Genomic DNA, 18,587 nt, shown 5'->3' with positions numbered 1-18,587 from the left:
ACCCCACGTGCCACGGAGCGGCTGGGCCCGTGAGCCATGGCCGCTGGGTCTGCGCGTCCGGAGCCTGTGCTCCGCAAGGGGAGAGGCCACAGCAGGGGGAACCCCGCATACCAAAAAAAAAAAAAAAAAAAGAGAGGTGGAAACCATCATATTCCCATGACTGTTAATATTCTGGTATATTCATTTTTTTCCAAAATAAAATTTTAAAATATTTTTACATGGATTCCATTCACTGAACAATACTTATTATTTCAATGCAAACTGTAGTGAAGTGGAACACACGCACACAAAAACATATAAATCATAAATATATAGCTTGTTGCATTTTCACAGAATGAACACCTATATACCCAGATCCCAACCAAGAAACTTACATCTAACAAATAATAAGGTCCTACTGTATATCACAGAGAACTATATTCAATATTCTATGATAATCTATAAAGGAAAAGAATATAAAAAAGAATGTGTATATATATGTATAACTGAATCACTTTGCTGTACAGCAATAATTAATACAACATAGTAAATCAACTATAATTCAATTTAAAAAAATTTTTTAAATTTTAACAAACATATGGTTACCAAATGTGAAAGGAAGAGGGGGGATAAATTAGGAATTTGTGATTAAGAGATACAAGCTGTACAGCAATAATTAATACAACATTGTAAATCAACTATACTTCAATAAAAAAATAAAAATAACAAAAAAAATTTTTTTAATTAAAAAAAAAACACATCTAGTCATCACTCCACTGTCAAAGGGTAGCTACTGCTATCACATCTATCATAGATTTCTTTGGCTTATTTCCCAACTTTATACAGCTGACTTCCTTTTACTCAGAATTATATTTCTGAGAGTCATCCATGTTGTACAGTTTAACTGTAATCCATTCATTCTTACTGCTATACAGTAATTCATTGACTGAATATACTACAATGTATATCTCTATTCTACTGTAGATGGACATTTATTTTTAGTTTTTGGCTATAAATAACAAAGAACACTGCTATAACACATTACTGCTATATTTTGGTGAACTTGTACATACATTGCATGGAGTGGAACTGCTCGGTCATTCAGTGTGTGTATATATGCATGTACTTTAGGAGATAGGCCAAATCATTTTCTACAGTGCTTGTCAATACACACTCCCACCAGAAATTATGAGTTTCAATTTTTATTGACAATTAGTTCACATTCTTATTAACAATTAGTATTTTCTGTCTTTATACATCAGCCATTCTGGTGAGTGGGTAGTGACACCCCTTTTAAAAAATTTTTTTGAGATGAAGTTCCCATGAAATAAAATTCATCATTTTACCATTTGAAATTGTGTAATTCTGATTTTATTCACAGTGTTGTGCAACAATCACCTCTAATTCCAGAACATTTTCATCACCCCTAATAGAAACACTGTACCCATTAAGGAATCATTATTCCCCCCTCTAATCCTTATTTTTTTAAACCTTGAAATAGCTCATCCAAAATTATACCACAGGAGGACAATAGGGGACATTTTGGTCAGGAGCAAATAGAAAATAACCTCTATAATATTTAACGTGGCTCTGGATGTTCTGGTCAATGCCTTGAAGACAGTAAAATCTATATATAAAAAATTAGGAGACTTCTTACTGAATGATGATTATACAACTGACTCCAAAGAAAAACCAGGAGTATTGACTAAAAAAAAGAATCAGAGTTCAGAAGGGCCATATCTAATTTCTTTCTTTTTTTTTTAACTGTGGCTTTCTAAAAAAGATTTATTTTTTATTTATTTATTTTTATTTTTGTCTGCATCGGGTCTTAGCTGTGGCACGCGGGATATTTTGATGCGGCGCTGGGGCTCTTTGTTGTGGTGCACGGGCTTCTCTCTAGCTGTGGCGTGGGGGTTTTCTCTTCTCTAGTTGTGGCACACACGCTCCAGAGTGTGCGAGCTCAGTAGTTGCAGCATGCCGGCTTAGTTGTCCCGCAGCATGTGTGATCTTAGTTCCCTCACCAAGGATTGAACCCACGTCCCTGCCTTGTAAGGCACATTACCACTAGACCACCAGGGAAGTCCCCTAATTTCTTAATCAGGGTATAGGTTACATAGGCTATGTTCAGTTTGTCAAAAGTCATCAAAATATACAATTATCACATATACATTTTTCTATATTACATTTAAATAACAACTTTGTAAAATTAAATGAAATAATAGCCGATTTTTTAAAAAAGATGGCAATATTATAATATTTTTAATATTAAAAGAACAATAAGTTTAACATGCAGGGTAGATAAATTAACAGACTAAATTTTAAAATATTTTAATAATTTATTATTAAAACACTGGCATTTGTAAGCAGTAAAGTATTAATTTCTTAATAATGATAGGGAAGTTTGATTCCTATCTCATAATATGCAACAAAAATTCCAGATACATTAATAATGTAAATATAAAAAGATGTAAGAATAAGAAAATTTACAAAGTAGGAAAAATCTTCCAAAGCAAGAGCAAAAAGTGAAGAGCCATATAAGAAAAGATAGAATTCTTTGACTACATATGATTTTAACAATCTTAAAGGCAAAGACACCATAATATGCTTTTCAAATTGCTGATCACAACCTATGAGTCCCAATACCAATATCATGCTTTGTGACAAGTGTCTCTTAATAGAATATTAAAGAAAAATGTGTACACTACATTTAGTAAAGATAAGTATTATCATATAAATTTTTATGTATGTGTTTGTGCATTGAATCGTGATGTAAAATGTATTTATTTCCTGATATGCATAGCTACTTATAAAGGTAGGAGAAATATTGCCAAAAATAAATTGAAAAGTCAAGTGACAGACTGGGAAAATATTCGTAATACATATAAAGAGTTACCATTCTTTTTTTTTTTGTTTGTTTTTTGCGTTACGTGGGCCTCTCACTGTTGCGGCTCCTCCCGTTGCGGAGCATAGGCTCCGGACGCACAGGCCCAGCGGCCATGGCTCACGGGCCTATCCGCTCCGCGGCATGTGGAATCCTCCCAGACCGGGGCACGAACCCGCATCCCCTGCATCGGCAGGCGGACTCACAACCAGTGTGCCACCAGGGAAGCCCCCAAGTTACCATTCTTAATGAAAAAGAGCTCCAACAAATTAAGAAGGAAAATGACTCAATAGAATAGTGAGGAAAGAATAGGCATATGTAGTTCACTTAGGTGGAAATCAAAAGGATCAAAAGCTGTCCAACTTTACTAGAAGACAAGCAAATGAAAATAAATGTCATGTTTTCATCCATCCAAATTGCAAAACTAAAAAAGTAGAAATGTATGTAAGCAAATCATAATACAACATAACATTTATAGTAGAGAAAGTATGAAATAAACTCATATAATCATATTGTGAAAAATGCACAGCCATTACTCTATGTGGAATCCTCCCAGACCGGGGCACGAACCCGCATCCCCTGCATCGGCAGGCGGACTCACAACCAGTGTGCCACCAGGGAAGCCCCCAAGTTACCATTCTTAATGAAAAAGAGCTCCAACAAATTAAGAAGGAAAATGACTCAATAGAATAGTGAGGAAAGAATAGGCATATGTAGTTCACTTAGGTGGAAATCAAAAGGATCAAAAGCTGTCCAACTTTACTAGAAGACAAGCAAATGAAAATAAATGTCATGTTTTCATCCATCCAAATTGCAAAACTAAAAAAGTAGAAATGTATGTAAGCAAATCATAATACAACATAACATTTATAGTAGAGAAAGTATGAAATAAACTCATATAATCATATTGTGAAAAATGCACAGCCATTACTCTATGTATCAATATTTTTAGTATATCACTAACCAAAATAGGATGCACATGTGACATTATCATCCCTTTTTACTTAAAACACACAAACACTGGGAATTCCCTGGTGGTCCAGGGGTTAGTACTCAGCACTTTCACTCCTGTGGCTGGCGTTTGATCCTGCTCCGGGAACTAACATCCTATAAGCCTTGCAGCACAGCCAAACACACACACACACACACACACACACACACACACACACACACAAATTGGTCTAGCTCAGAAAAAAAGCTGGTAGTATAAACCTAAAATGTTAATAATAGTTACCACTATGAAATAGAATTAAAGGGGAATTTTTTTTTTTACTTGAAGCTTTTAATTTTATAGGTATGCATATTCAAACACACTGACTATACATTCCCCTACAGAGACGATCATGAGGTCCTTTTAAAATTTATGTGCTAAAAGCATAAGACAGTCTCATTAATTAATGAGCTTAATTAAAAAGCAACTGACCAACACAGAAAACAAACTTACAGTTACCAAAGGGGAAAGGAGGGGGAGGGAAAAATTAGGAGTTCAGGATTAACAGATACACATTACTGTATATAAAATAGATAAACAACAAGGACCTACTGTATAGAACAGGGAACTATATTCAATATCTTGTAAGAACCTGTAATGGAAAAGAATCTGAAAAAGAATATGTATATAAATATGTATAACTGAATCACTTTGCTGGACACCTGTAACTAACACAAATTGTAAATCAGCTAAACTTCAATTTTTTAAAATGTGCTTCCAACCCAAATGTCCATCGACAGATGAATGAACAAAGAAGATGTGGCACATATATACAATGGAATACCACTCAGCCATAAAAAGGAACGAAAGTGAATTATTTGTAATGAGGTGGATGCACCTAGAGTCTGTCATACAGAGTGAAGTAAGTCAGAAAAAGAAAGAAAAATACTATATGCTAACGCACATATATGGAATCTAAAAAAACAGTACTTATGAACCTAGTGGCAGGGCAGGAATAAAGACACAGACGTAGAGAATGGACTTGAGGACACGGGGGAGAAGGGGAAGCTGGGACGAAGTGAGAGAATATAGCATTGACATATATACACTACCAAATGTAAAATGGATGTCTAGTGGGAAGCTGCTGCATAGCACAGGGAGATCAGCTGGATGCTTTGTGATCACCTAGAGGGGTGGGATAGGGAGGATGGGATAGGGAGGGTGGAAGGGAGATGCAAGAGGCAGGAGATATGGGGATATATGTATACATATAGCTGATTCACTTTGTTGTACAGCAGAAACTAATTCAACATTGTAAAGCAATTATACTCTAATAAAGCTATAAAATATATATATATAAAATAAGATAAAAATAAAAATGTGCTTCCAAGAATTCTGATAGTGCTGAAGATCTTTACTTTATGATACCCTCTAGTTTCTAGACCACCCCTACCTATTCACAGTTCATTTTGCATCTTCTGATTTTCTTGTTTTCCTAGTCAATCTAGATCCCTTGCACTGCTGTTTCAATAGTTTTATTCTTTGATCCCCTGCATTTTTCAAAGACAAAGCAGGTAATAGAACATACTTGGCATAAATATTAGAAAAAAAACTGACTTTTATTATTCAGTTATAACTCATGTAGCTTTTAAAGAACACTGGGTATCACAAGTTTATAAGTACATGAAAACATGTCCTATACTCTGCTAACTATAAAACTAAACTTTAAGAAAACGGAATCCCCTGGCAGTCCAGTGGATAGGACTTGGCGCTTTCACTGCCAGGGACCCAGGTTTAGGTAACTAAGATGCCTCAAGCTGTGTAGCACAGCCAAAAACAACCAAAAACAAAGAAAAAAAAAAACACATCCAAATAATGTACTCACCACAAAGTGGGTATAGAGGGAACACACTTCAAAATAATAAAGGCCATTATGATAAGCCATAAGCCCACAGCTAACATCATACTCAATGGTGAAAAGCTGAAAGCATTTCCTGTAAGATCAGGAACAAGACAAGGATGCCCCTCTTGCTACTTCTATTCAACATAGTATTGGAAGTCCTAGTCATAGCAATCAGTCAAGAAGAAGAAATAAAAGCAATCCAAATTGGAAAAGAAGTAGTAAAACTGTCACTGTTTGCAGATGACATGATACTATACATAGAAAATCCTAAAAAATTACCAAAAACTATAAGAGCTCATCAATGAATTTGGTAAAGTTGCAGGACAGAAAATTAATATACAGAAATCTCTTGCATATCTATACACTAACAACAAACCATCAGGAAGAGAAATTAAGGAAACAATCCCATTTACAATCCTATCAAAAAGAATGAAATATCTAGGAATAACTCTAACTAAGGAGGTAAAAGACCTGTACTCAGAAAACTATGAGACATTAATGAAAGAAACTGAAGCTGACACAAATAGATGGAAAGATATACCGCGTTCATGGATTGGAAGAATTAATATTTTTTAAATGACCATACTATCCAAGGCAACCTACAGATTCAATGCAATCCCTATCAAAATATCAAATCAAAATTACCAAATAATTTTTTGTATAAAAACACAAAGGACCCTGAATAGCCAAAACAATCTTGAGAACAAAGAACAGAACTAGGCGTATCAAACTGCCTAACTTTAGACTATACTATATAGCTACAGTAATCAAAAGAGTACAGTACTGGCACAAAAACAGACACACAGATCAATGGAACAGAATAGAGAGTCCAGAAATAAACCCATGCACTTATGGTCAATCTACAACAAAGAAGGCAGGAATATACAATGGGGAAAAGATAGTCTCTTCAATAGGTGGTGCTTGGGAAAGCTGGACAGCTACATGTAAAAGAATGAAATTAGAAATTTTCTGACACCACATATAAAAATACACACAAAGTGGATTAAAGAACAAAACGTAAGACCTGAAACCATAAAACTCCTAGAAGAAAACATAGGCAGACACTCTTTGCAATAAGTCACAGCATTATTTTTTGGATCTGTCTCCTAAAACAAAAGAAAGAAAAGTAAAAATAAAAAAATGGAATCTAATTAAATTTAAAAGCTTTGCACAGCAAAGGAAACCATCAACAGAATGAAAAGACAACCTACTAAATGGGAGAAAATATTTGCAAATGATATGACCAATAAAGGGTTAGTATTCAAAATATATAAACAGCTCATACAACTCAATATAAAAAAAACGCAGGCAATTAAAAAATGGTGAGAAGATTTGAATGGACATTTTTCTGAAGATATATAAATGGCTAAAAGGCACATGAAAAGATGTTCAACATCACTAATCTTCAGAGAAATGCAAATCAAAACCATAACGAGATATCACCTCACATCAGAATGGCTATCATCAAGAAGACCACAAGTAACAACTGTTGGTGAGGATGTGGAGAAAAGGGAACCCTCATACACTGTTGGTAGGAATATAAATTGGTGCAGCCACTGTGGAAAACAGTATGGAGGTTCCTCAACAAACTAAAAATAGAACTACCATATGATTCAGTGATTCCACTCTTAGGTATATCTAAAGAAAATGAAAACACTAATTCAGAAAGATACATGTACCCAAATGTTCATAGCAGGATTATTTAAATAGCCAAGATATGGAAGCAAACTAAGTGTCCATCAACAGATGAATGGATAAAGAAGATGTGGTATATTATATACAATGGAATACTACTCAGCCATAAAAAGGAATGTAATTTTGCCATTTGCAACAACATGGATGGACTTGGAGAATATTATTCTTAGTGAAATAAGTCAGACAGAGAAAGACAAATACTGTATGATATCACTTATATGTGTTATCTAAAAAATAAAACAAATGAATGAATATAACAAAACAGAAACAGAATCCCAGATGTAGAGAATAAGCCAGTGGTTATCAATGGGGAGAGGAAAGGGGGAAGGGTCAAGACAGGGGTAGGGAATTAAGAGGTATCAACTACTATGTATAAAATAAATACGTTATAAGGATCTAGTGTACAGCACAGGGAATGTAACCAATATTTTATAATAACTTTAAATGGAGTATATAATCTATATAAAAATTTTGAATCACTATGTTGTATACCTGAAACTATAACATACAATTATATAATATTTTATATATAAATATTTTATATACAACTATAATATATATTTTAAATAAACTATACCTCAACTTTTAAAAATGCATAAAATCAACTTATTTAAATAGATACATCTAAATAAAGTATACATACATCTAAACAAACTATACATAGGTTTGTTTTTAAATAAAAGTGTTGAAAAGAAAAGAAACTAACCTATGTGCTATTACTGATTAATCTTGAACACTAAGATGGGGAAGGGAAGAGAGCAATCCTTAGGAATTGTGTGACCCAGGAGACGGTACTTAGCCTAAACTATAGTTTCTTCCTTCTAAGAGATCATATATGATTGTGATGGGAATTAGATAATATGACTCAAGAGCACAGTGATAATGAGCTATCACCGAGAGAGCACAATTTCATTACAATAGTTATGATTCAAAAAAAAGTTAGCTGTATTCTAATATACTCCTTACTTGCAATAACTCATTTAATCTTCATACAACCCTGATGAAGACACTGTGAAAAGGTGCTCAACATTAAAAGAAATGCAAATTAAAATGACACAGATAACATTTTTCATTTATCAGAATAACAATGAAAAAGTTTGACCACCTAGACCCCTGGGCAAGCTGTAGGGAGATAAACTTTCATAAAATGTTGGTGGAAGTACAAAATGGTGCAACCCCTATGCAATTACTCCTAGGGTAATTTGGCAATAATTAATTATCAAAATTAAGTGCAACTTTAATACAGCAGTTTGAAATTTATCTTACTTATACCTGCATATAATTATATGTTTGACAGCTTTGTATATTTTAACAAATAGCTGAAAATATCCCAGTGTCCATCTGTAGCAGACTAATTCAATTGTGATACAGCTATATTATGCCTTGCAACTATAAAAAAGGATGATAGGGACTTCCCTGGTGGCTCAGTGGTTAAGAATCCACCTGCCAATGCAGGGGACAGGGGTTCCAGCCCTGGTCTGGGAAGATCCCACATGCTGCAGAGCAACTAAGCCTGTGGGCCACAACTACTGAGCCTGCGCTCTACAGCCCACAAACCACAACTACTGAGCCCGCGTGCCACAACTACTGAAGCCCGCGCACCTAGAGCCCGTGCTCTGCAACAAGAGAAGCCACCGCAATGAGAAGCCCGTGCACCGCAACGAAGAGTAGCCCCCGCTAGCCGCAACTAGAGAAAGCCCGCGCGCAGCAACAAGACCCGACGCAGCCAAAAATAAACAAATAAATAAATAAAAGAATGATAAAAAGTTCCAGAGCTAATAGGCAAAGATGTCCAAAATGTTTAAAAATATATAGGACTTGTATATGAAATATTTCTTTTTGTATAAAAAGAAATAATATACACATTCATATTTGCAAAAAGAAACTCTGGAAGAATACAGCTCTTCCTCAGCACTGCCTTCGGAGGTGGCAGCCGCCTCCAACTCGGCATCATGGCTACCCTCAGACCCCCCCGTGAAGCCCAAGATCATCAAAAAGAGGACCAAGAAATTCATCCAGCACCAGTCAGACCAATATGTCAAAATTAAGCGGAACTGGTGGAAACACAGAGGCACTGACAACAGGGTGTGCAGAAGATTCAAGGGCCAGATCTTGATGCCCAACATCAGCAACGGGAGCAACAAGAAAACAAAGCACATGCTGCCCAGCAGCTTCTGGAAGTTCCTGGTCCACCTGGTCAAGGAGCTTGAAGTGAGGTTGATGTGCAACAAAGCTTACTATGCTGAGATTGCCCACAACCTCTCCTCCAAGAACCAAAAAGCCACTGTGGAAAGAGCAGCCCAGCTGGCCATTAGAATCAGCAATCCCAACGCCAGGCTGCTCAGCGAAGAAAATGAATAGACAGCTCACGTGCACATTTAGTTTGTGTTAATAAAACTCGGCCAAAAAAAAGAAACTATGGAAGAATACAAAAGAAACTAATGCTGAATAGGAAGAGTTTAGGAGCAATACCTAACTGAGAAAACAGCAAGGGGACCTGGGAACTATTTAGACCCAGATCTGATTAAATACTGTTTTGACTTTTTAATATGTTTCCTTTAAAATTAAACCAAAATTGACAAAGCACTTTGTGGAAAGATTTCTAGGGTACAGTTAAGTGAAAAAACCTAAATGCAGAATAGTTTATGTAGTATCAAATTACAAACAAATTAGAGCAAAAGGAAGAGTGCAGAGTACATATGTATTTGCTAATATTTGTTTAAGATATTTCAGGAAGGGTACATAAAACTGTCAACATTTGTATTATAGAAACTGTACTCAGTGGTATTCTGGTAAATGTTTAACAATCAACTTGGGAAGTGGTGGGGAGAAAGCCCTGTTTTGTAGGGTTGGCCAATTTTTGTGGTGTAAATACACCCACCACGGTAGATTGTAAACTATCAGTGTGACCACCTGAGCAAGAGTTGGAAAGAAATGCACACATCTAGTGAACTGGAAAGAGCTGTCTCCATGACACCACTGAGAGCACTAATCCAAAATACTACTCGAAACAGGCTCCCGTGGCTACATTTTTTTTAATGAAGATTTTATTGACATTTAATCTGCTTAGGTATAGTATATTTCCTGAACATCCATCTTGAATCTCAAATTATTATTGTTAACATCTATCTCTAAAGAGAAGCCAACTCTCTGAAGGAAGTGAAGTGTTTCAAGAATATTGGAATGGTGGCTGTTTTATCCCCTCAAGTTTCATGTACACTCTGGGGACACCAAACTCATGCCACCTACCCACCTGTGTTTGTGTCTCTTCTCCTCCTCCTCCAACCCCCCTCCCCCTCCGGTCCCACTGCCATCCTCTGCTACTCAAAAAGGGCCCAAGGGTACAGTTTACAAGACAGTAAGTGATTAAAAGTCCCCTAGTTGTCTGTCTTCCACTCTATACCCATTTCAAGATTATAGGTTGTTCGCACTCTGAACTAACAGGAATGTTGAACTCCTTAGATCAGATCTGGGTCCAATAGTTCCCAGGCCCCCTCCATTTTGTCATTTTTCCACATTCCTATCATCAGGATACTCTTACACCCACTCTTGAAGGAGCTCAAATGACACTGAGCAAAGGGGTATTTTATTCTGAAATGACCCTGTCCTGTGGACCAGATATGACTGTAGCTCCTCCCAACACACACTCACATTCCTTAGCTCCTCCCAACACACACTCACATTCCTTACATGCTGCATGTCCTGTATCAAGAAAAAGGTAACCAGATCACATGAAAAAATAAAGACTTTCGAAGCATGTTCAGAGACGTGGTCCTACAAGACTATGACCTTTAACTACACAGGTAGATCAGTGTGTTTCTCAACTTTCTTTTCATTCTTTTTCATCCCTTACTGCAGGAGTCTTTTAGTTTTTTTTTTATTTTTTGGCCGCCCCGTGGGCATGTGGGATCTTAGTTCCCCAACCAGGGATCTAACACCCCACCCCGCCACCCCCACCCCCCAGTGGAAGCGCCGAGTCTTAATCACTGGACTGCCAGGGAAGTCCCTGCAGGAGTCTTTTAAAACATTTTTTTCCCTAATAGCCCTCCCCGTGAGATCTTAATACCACAGATATTGTGGGTATCTGTTTACATACCGTGGCCCCCTTGTAATATCTAAGATTTTTTCACCCACCCCCCCACCAATATAAACCGCCTCAGAGTAAAAAACAATTTTAAAAACATGTAGAACAGGAGGAGCAGCCCACAGTGCATTTATTCTTAATCAGAAGTGACACCTTCAAAATCTACGTTCTCAATCTGAAAATTGAGAGCTTGGAGAAAATTTTGAGGGGGAGAACCGCTGGGGCCTCCATTAATTTTGACTTTAAGATGACACAATCATGCCTGATACTGTATTTTCCCTCCCACATTCCCTAAAAAGAAGCACGGAGGTCAGCCCTGCTCTGCAACCTACCACCATACAATGCTCACCACAACTGCTTGATAACAAAACCAAATTTAAGTCAAAAGTAGAGATGAACCAGCTACTCATCAAAGATCCACCTAAGGAGATTCTAAAATAAACATTTAACACACACACACCAAAAATATCCTCCTTCAAAGGGGACTTGCAAAAAGCTACCTTATTTTCCTATAGCAGTGAAATTACCTACTCCAGAATCCCAGCCATTAAGCTCTCTTTTTCCTTTTTTTAGGCATAAAAAGGGAATACCTGCCCGACCAAGTTTTGTAGGCCTAACATTCTCTGAGCTTTGCCTCTGATCTGTTTCTCCAGTTTGCCTAGAGCCACCCGGTGAGGGGTTCAAAGGCCATAGAAAGGCAGGGTTGGGTCAGCCAGGAGAGGGGGAGTCTAAGGAACTGGGTCAGCATGCGTCCCCACCTGCCCTACCTCATTGCCATACGGCCTTACGGCTTTTCCAAGCTTGCGCCGAGTAGGAGCCATGGCAGAAACTTCAAATGTCTCTCAATTCTCTCAGTCAGATCCAGACAGCTTTTCTAATGTTTTTATTCTTATCCCCAAACAAAAACTCCACCCTCATTTGGTCACAGGGTCTTAGTATCCAAAGTAATTCCTCTAACTTGGGGGTGGGGCAAAGGAGGAGAGTTACTAAAGGGAGGGACAACTTCTATTTAATCAAAAACCAAGTTAATTGCAGATTAGTTCCAAATGTATATACAAAACTGACCTAAGAGCTAAACCTCTCTAGTTACAGATGACATTGTCCTAGACCTCTTCCTCTGGAGCTAAGAGTCAGTATAATTTATTCCCAGTCAAAAAGATAAAAACCCACTCTCTGGGCTTGGACCTAGTTTGTGGTGACAATGCTAAAAGCACTAAAGTCAGGATTGTCGGTAAATACGGGCCCATTATGCTGCCTCTCTCAGGAAGACAGTGAAGAAAACTGAAATCAGCCAGCACGCCAAGTACACTTGCTTCTCTGGTGGCAAAACCAAAATGAAGAGATGAGCTTTTGGGATCTGGCGCCGTGGTTCCTGAAAAGCTTTCAGGTGATGCCTAGACCTACAGTACCGCTCCTACCATCGCTATAAAATCTGGCTGAAGGAACTGTAAGACAGTGGAAGGTCCACCATTGGTAACATTGCTAGCCTACAATAAATGGGTTAATTCATGTAACAACAAAAGACAAAAAGCCTGTCAGACCCCAAATCTGCCTCAAGCTATCATCCTATCAAATTCCCTCCAGATTCAAATATCTTAAGTAGTTATCCCCCAAGGTTATAAATGAGTTCTCAACTCCAAATCCAATCATTCCTTAAATATTATAGACCTAACCTGCTCTTTTGTGGATCCCCAAGGAGATTCTCAACTGAAACTATAATCTAGGTCTCCCCTGGAGCTTCACTCTTGCGTGTCTGTCCCTTGGTTGTGGGTGTGTCCCCCTGAGCCCATTCCTTAGAGGATTCTAAGTCAAAACCCACTGACTTTTTGTTCTTCACACTTTTCATGAACAATCCTATCCATGCTTAAAGTTAATAACCAACTGTCACGTTCAGTGTATTTTTTTTTTTTCTTTTGGCCACACCTCACAGCATGTGGGATCACAGTTCCCCGACCAGGGATCAAACTCACACCCCCTGCATTGAAAGTGCGGGGTTTTAACCACTGGACCTCCAGGGAAGTCCCCAGTTATTATTCTTTACACTTTTTATGTACCTTAACTGTTTCATATATTTTAATAATGTGAGCTTTACTGGAATCAAACTGGTGACTCTCCCACTGCTTACCAACCACATGGCATAGAGCGAATCCTTGCTCTTTGAGCCTCAGTTTGCTTAAGATAAATCAAGACTATGGGATTAACTTATACACACTACTATACATAAAATAGATAACCAACAAGGACCTATACTATATAGCACACGGAATTATACTCAGCATTTTTAAATAACTATAAGGCAAAAGAATCTGAAAAAGAATATATCTGTGTGTTATATATATACTCATATATATATATATATATATATATATATATATATACCTGAATTGCTGTGCTGTGTACCTAAAAGTATACTTCAATTTAAAAATAATAATAATAGGGCTTCCCTGGTGGCACAGTGGATGAGAGTCCACCTGCCGATGCAGGGGACACGGGTTCGTGCCCCGGTCTGGGAAGATCCCACATGCCGCGGAGCGTTAGGCCCATGAGCCATGGCCGCTGAGCCTGCGTGTCCGGAGCCTGTGCTCCGCAATGGGAGAGGCCACAAAAGTGAGAGGCCCGCGTACCGCAAAAAAAAAAAAAAAAAAAAAAAAAAATTCTCAGGATTTAAAAAAATTATTTTAAAAAAGATAAATCCCTACTGTATAGCAGAGGGAGCTATCTATATTCAATATCTTGTGATAAACTGTAATGGAAAAGAATATGAAAACGAATGTATATATATGTATAACTGAGTCACTCTGCTGTACAGCAGTAATTAACACAACATTGTAATTCAACTCTACTTCAATAAAAGATAAATTTAAAAAAGATAAATCAAGACTAGTAATAGCACTTACTGAAAAGGTTTATTGTGGGGATTAAATCAAACAAATTATTTATACACATTTATAAGTGTTGGATCTTATGTGTAGAATGAACTATTTAAGGAAAAAATACATATTAGGTAGTTCTTTTTCTACATGTCCTTCAATATATGGCAAAAACTCAGTAATTCCAGTCTCAAATCCACAATTAAGAAAATAATATTTATTAATAGCTATTACTTATGTATTGAGCATGTACTGCTTGCCAGGCATCATTATAAGCACTTTATATGAATTATCTCATTTACTTTTCCTACTGAGATAAATGTATTTACAGGAATTCCCTGGCGGTACAGTGCTTAGGTACAGTGCTTAGGACTCGGTGCTCTCACTGCCAGGGGCCAGGTTTAATTCCTGGTTGGGGAACTGAGATCCCACAAGCTGTGTGGTGCAGCCAAAAAAAAAAAAAAAGTATTCACTTCTCCAGTCTTCTAACAAGGAAGGTTCTGATAAGGTTAAGTCACTAGCCAAAGTCAGATCAATGCTCTGGGCCAAAATTCAAACCAAATGTCTCTATAGAGAGGTCCTAGTGTTAGTCACAAGATCCTAGTGTTTAACCAAATGCACTGTCCTAAAAATAATCGTGTCAGCAGCAAGTAAGTATTAACATTTAAAACAAATTCCTTTACTTACTAATATTTACTAATGCTTACTGAATTAAGATTCCCATATTGGGACTTCCCTAGTGGCGCAGTGGTTAAGAACCCGCCTGCCAATGCAGGGGACATGGGTTCGAGCCCTGGTCCGGGAAGATTCCACATGCCGCGGAGCAACTAAGCCTGGGCGACACCACTACTGAGCCTGCGCTCTAGAGCCCGCGAGCCACAACTACTGAGCCCACATGCCACAACTACTGAAGGCCGGGCGCCTAGAGCCCGTGCTCTGCAACAAGAGAAGCCACTGCAATGAGAAGCCCGTGCACAGCAACGAAGAGTAGTCCCCTCTTGCCGCAACTAGAGAAAGCCCACAATCAGCAATGAAGACCCAACACAGCCAAAACTAAATAAATAAATTTATTTAAAAAAAAAAAGATTGCCATAGATGCTTAGAACTAAAATGAACAACACAGTTGCTATGGAAGTTTCCTTTGTTAGATTGTGGGAATTATCTTTCTGAACTGACTGGCCTACTTTTTTTTCTTCACATCTTTATTGGAGTATAATTGCTTTACACTGTTGTCTTAGTTTCTGCTGTATAACAAAGTGAATCAGCTATATGTATACATATATCCCCATATGCCCTCCCTCTTGAGCCTCCCTCCCACCCTCCCTATCCCATCCCTCTAGGTCCTCACAAAGCATCGAGTTGATCTCCTTGTGCTATGTAGCAGTTTCCCACTAGCCACCCATTTTACATTTGGTAGTGTATATATGTCAATGCTACTCTCTCACTTCATCCCAGCTTCCCCTTCCCTCCCTGTGCCCTCAATTCCGTTCTCTACATCTGTGTCTTTATTCCTGCCCTGCCACTAGGTTAATCAGTACCAATTTTTAAACTTCCATATATATGCATTAGCATACAGTATCTGTTTTTCTCTTAGGCCTACTTTTATTCATCTGTTTGTGAATTGTAGCAGTACAGCATTGCTATTCAAAATATCATAACTTAATCTCCAAATTCAGTATATGCACACGGGGTTCACGCAAAGTTATTACGGAAAGGAGTGAAATTGGAACACAATTTAGAAGCTAGTTCTTAAGGAAGCAGTCGGAGGTCACTGTCTATTTCCTCCCGCAAATGTTCCTTGGCTTATAACCCTCTTTACTTCTGGATAACCCTGAGATGTTTTACCTCCTAGCATAACTTTTTCCTCAAAATTGTTAGTTTCTGGGCTTCCCTGGTGGCACAGTGGTTGAGAATCCACCTGCCGATGCAGGGGACACGGGTTCGTGCCCCAGTCCGGGAAGATCCCACATGCCGCGGAGCGGCTGGGCCCGTGAGCCATGGCCGCTGAGCCTGCGCGTCCGGAGCCTGTGCTCCGCAACGGGAGAGGCCACGACAGTGAGAGGCCCGCGTACCGCAAAAAAAAAAAAAAAATTGTTAGTTTCTGACACTGCAGAAATACAAAGGACCATGAGAGGTTACTACAAGCAACTGTATGCCAATAAAATGGACAAGCTGGAAGAAATGGACAAGTTCTTAGAAAAAGCACAACCTTCTGAAACTGAACCAGGAAGAAACAGAAAATATAAACAGACCAATCACAAGCACTGAAATTGAAACTGTGATTAAAAATCTTCCAAAAAACAAAAGCCCAGGACCAGATGGCTTCACAGCTGAATTCTATCAAACATTGAGAGAGGGCTTCCCTGATGGAGCAGTGGTTGAGAATACGCTTGCCGATGCATGGGACATGGGTTCATGCCCCGGTCTGGGAAGATCCCACGTGCCGCGGAGCGGCTAGGCCCGTGAGCCATGGCTGCTGAGCTTGCGCTTCCGGAGGCTGTGCTCTGCAACAGGAGAGGCCACAACAGTGAGAGGCCCACGTAACACACACACAAAAAAAAAAAAAAAAAAAAATTAAGAGAAAAGCTAACACCTATCCTTCTCAATCTCTTCCAAAATATAGCAGAGGGAGGAACACTCCCAAACTCATTCTACAAGGCCACCATCACCCTGATACCAAAACCAGACAAACATGTCATACTTCACAAAATGCTAAAAGAATTACTATCAAGTTTCTATGTAAAAAACCCTTTATAAAAAGTGCTCTGGGTTGACCAGATGGCTTCACAGGCGAGTTCTATCAAACGTTTAGAGACGAGTTAACACCTATCCTTCTCAAGCTCTTCCAAAATATAGCAGAGGGAAGAACACTCCCAAACTCATTCTACAAGGCCACCATCACATCACCCGGATACCAAAACCAGACAAAGATGTCACACACAGAAAAGAAAACTACAGGCCAATATCACTGATGAACACAGATGCAAAAATCCTCAACAAAATACTAGCAAACAGAATCCAACAGCACATTAAAAGGATCATACACCATGATCAAGTGGGGTTTATCCCAGGAATGCAAGGATTCTTCAATATACACAAATCAATCAATGTGATACACCATAATAACAAATTGAAGAATAAAAACCATATGATCATCTCAATAGATGCAGAAAAAGCTTTTGACAAAATTCAACACCAATTTATGATAAAAACCCTCCAGAAAGTAGGCATAGAGGGAACTTACCTCAACATAATAAAGGCCATATATGACAAACCCACAGTGAACATCACTCTCAGTGGTGAAAAACTGAAACCATTTCCACTAATATCAGGAAAAAGACAAGGTTGCCACTCTCACCACTATTATGCAACATAGCTTTGGAAGTACTAGCCACAGCAATTGGAGAAGAAAAATAAATAAAAGAAATACAAATCAGAAAAGAAGAAGTAAAACTGTCACTGTTTGTAGATGACATGACACTATACATAGAGAATCCTAAAGATGCTAGCAAAAACTACTTGAGCTAATAAATTAATTTGGTAAAGCATCAAGATACTAAATTAATGCACAGAAATCTCTTGCACTCCTATACACTAATGATGAAAAATCTGAAAGAGAAATTAAGGAAACACTCCCATTTACTATTGCAACAAAAAGAATAAAGTACCTAGGAATAAACCTACCTAAGGAGACAAAAGACCTGTATGTAGAAAACAAACACTCCCATTTACTATTGCAACAAAAAGAATAAAGTACCTAGGAATAAACCTACCTAAGGATACAAAACACCTATATGCAGAAAACTGTAAGACACTGATGAAAGAAATTAAAGATGATACAAACAGATGGAGAGATATACCATGTTTTGGATTGGAAGAATCAACATTGTGAAAACGAGTATACTACCCAAAGCAATCTACAGACTCAGTGCAACCCCTATCAAACTACTAATGGCATTTTTCACAGAACTAGAACAAAAATTTCACAATTTGTATGGAGACACAAAAGGCCCCAAAGAGCCAAGGCAATCTTGAGAAAGAAAAACGGAGCTGGAGGAATCAGGGTCCCTGACTTCAGACTACACTACAAAGCTACAGTACTCAAGACAGTATGGTACTGCCACAAAAACAGAAATATAGATCAATGGAACAGAATAGAAAGCCCAGAGATAAACCCATGCACATATGGTCACCTTATCTTTGATAAAGGAGGCAAGACTATACAATGGAGAAAAGACAGCCTC

General features: G+C 38.0%; 1 protein-coding gene and 1 pseudogene across 4 annotated transcripts in view; one reads left to right on the top strand and one right to left on the bottom strand.

Moving 5' to 3' along the window:
* The window catches only part of TET1 (tet methylcytosine dioxygenase 1), a 132,155-nt gene that overhangs the window by 53,238 nt on the left and 60,330 nt on the right, over nucleotides 1–18,587 (bottom strand). The window lies entirely within an intron of this gene.
* Nucleotides 8,537–9,750, top strand: LOC102993631 (60S ribosomal protein L32-like; annotated as a pseudogene).

Source organism: Physeter macrocephalus, chromosome 20 (genome assembly GCF_002837175.3).
Source record: "Physeter macrocephalus isolate SW-GA chromosome 20, ASM283717v5, whole genome shotgun sequence".
In the NCBI taxonomy this organism is placed as follows: Eukaryota; Metazoa; Chordata; class Mammalia; order Artiodactyla; family Physeteridae; genus Physeter; species Physeter macrocephalus.
This window is presented reverse-complemented; position numbering and strand designations above follow the sequence as displayed.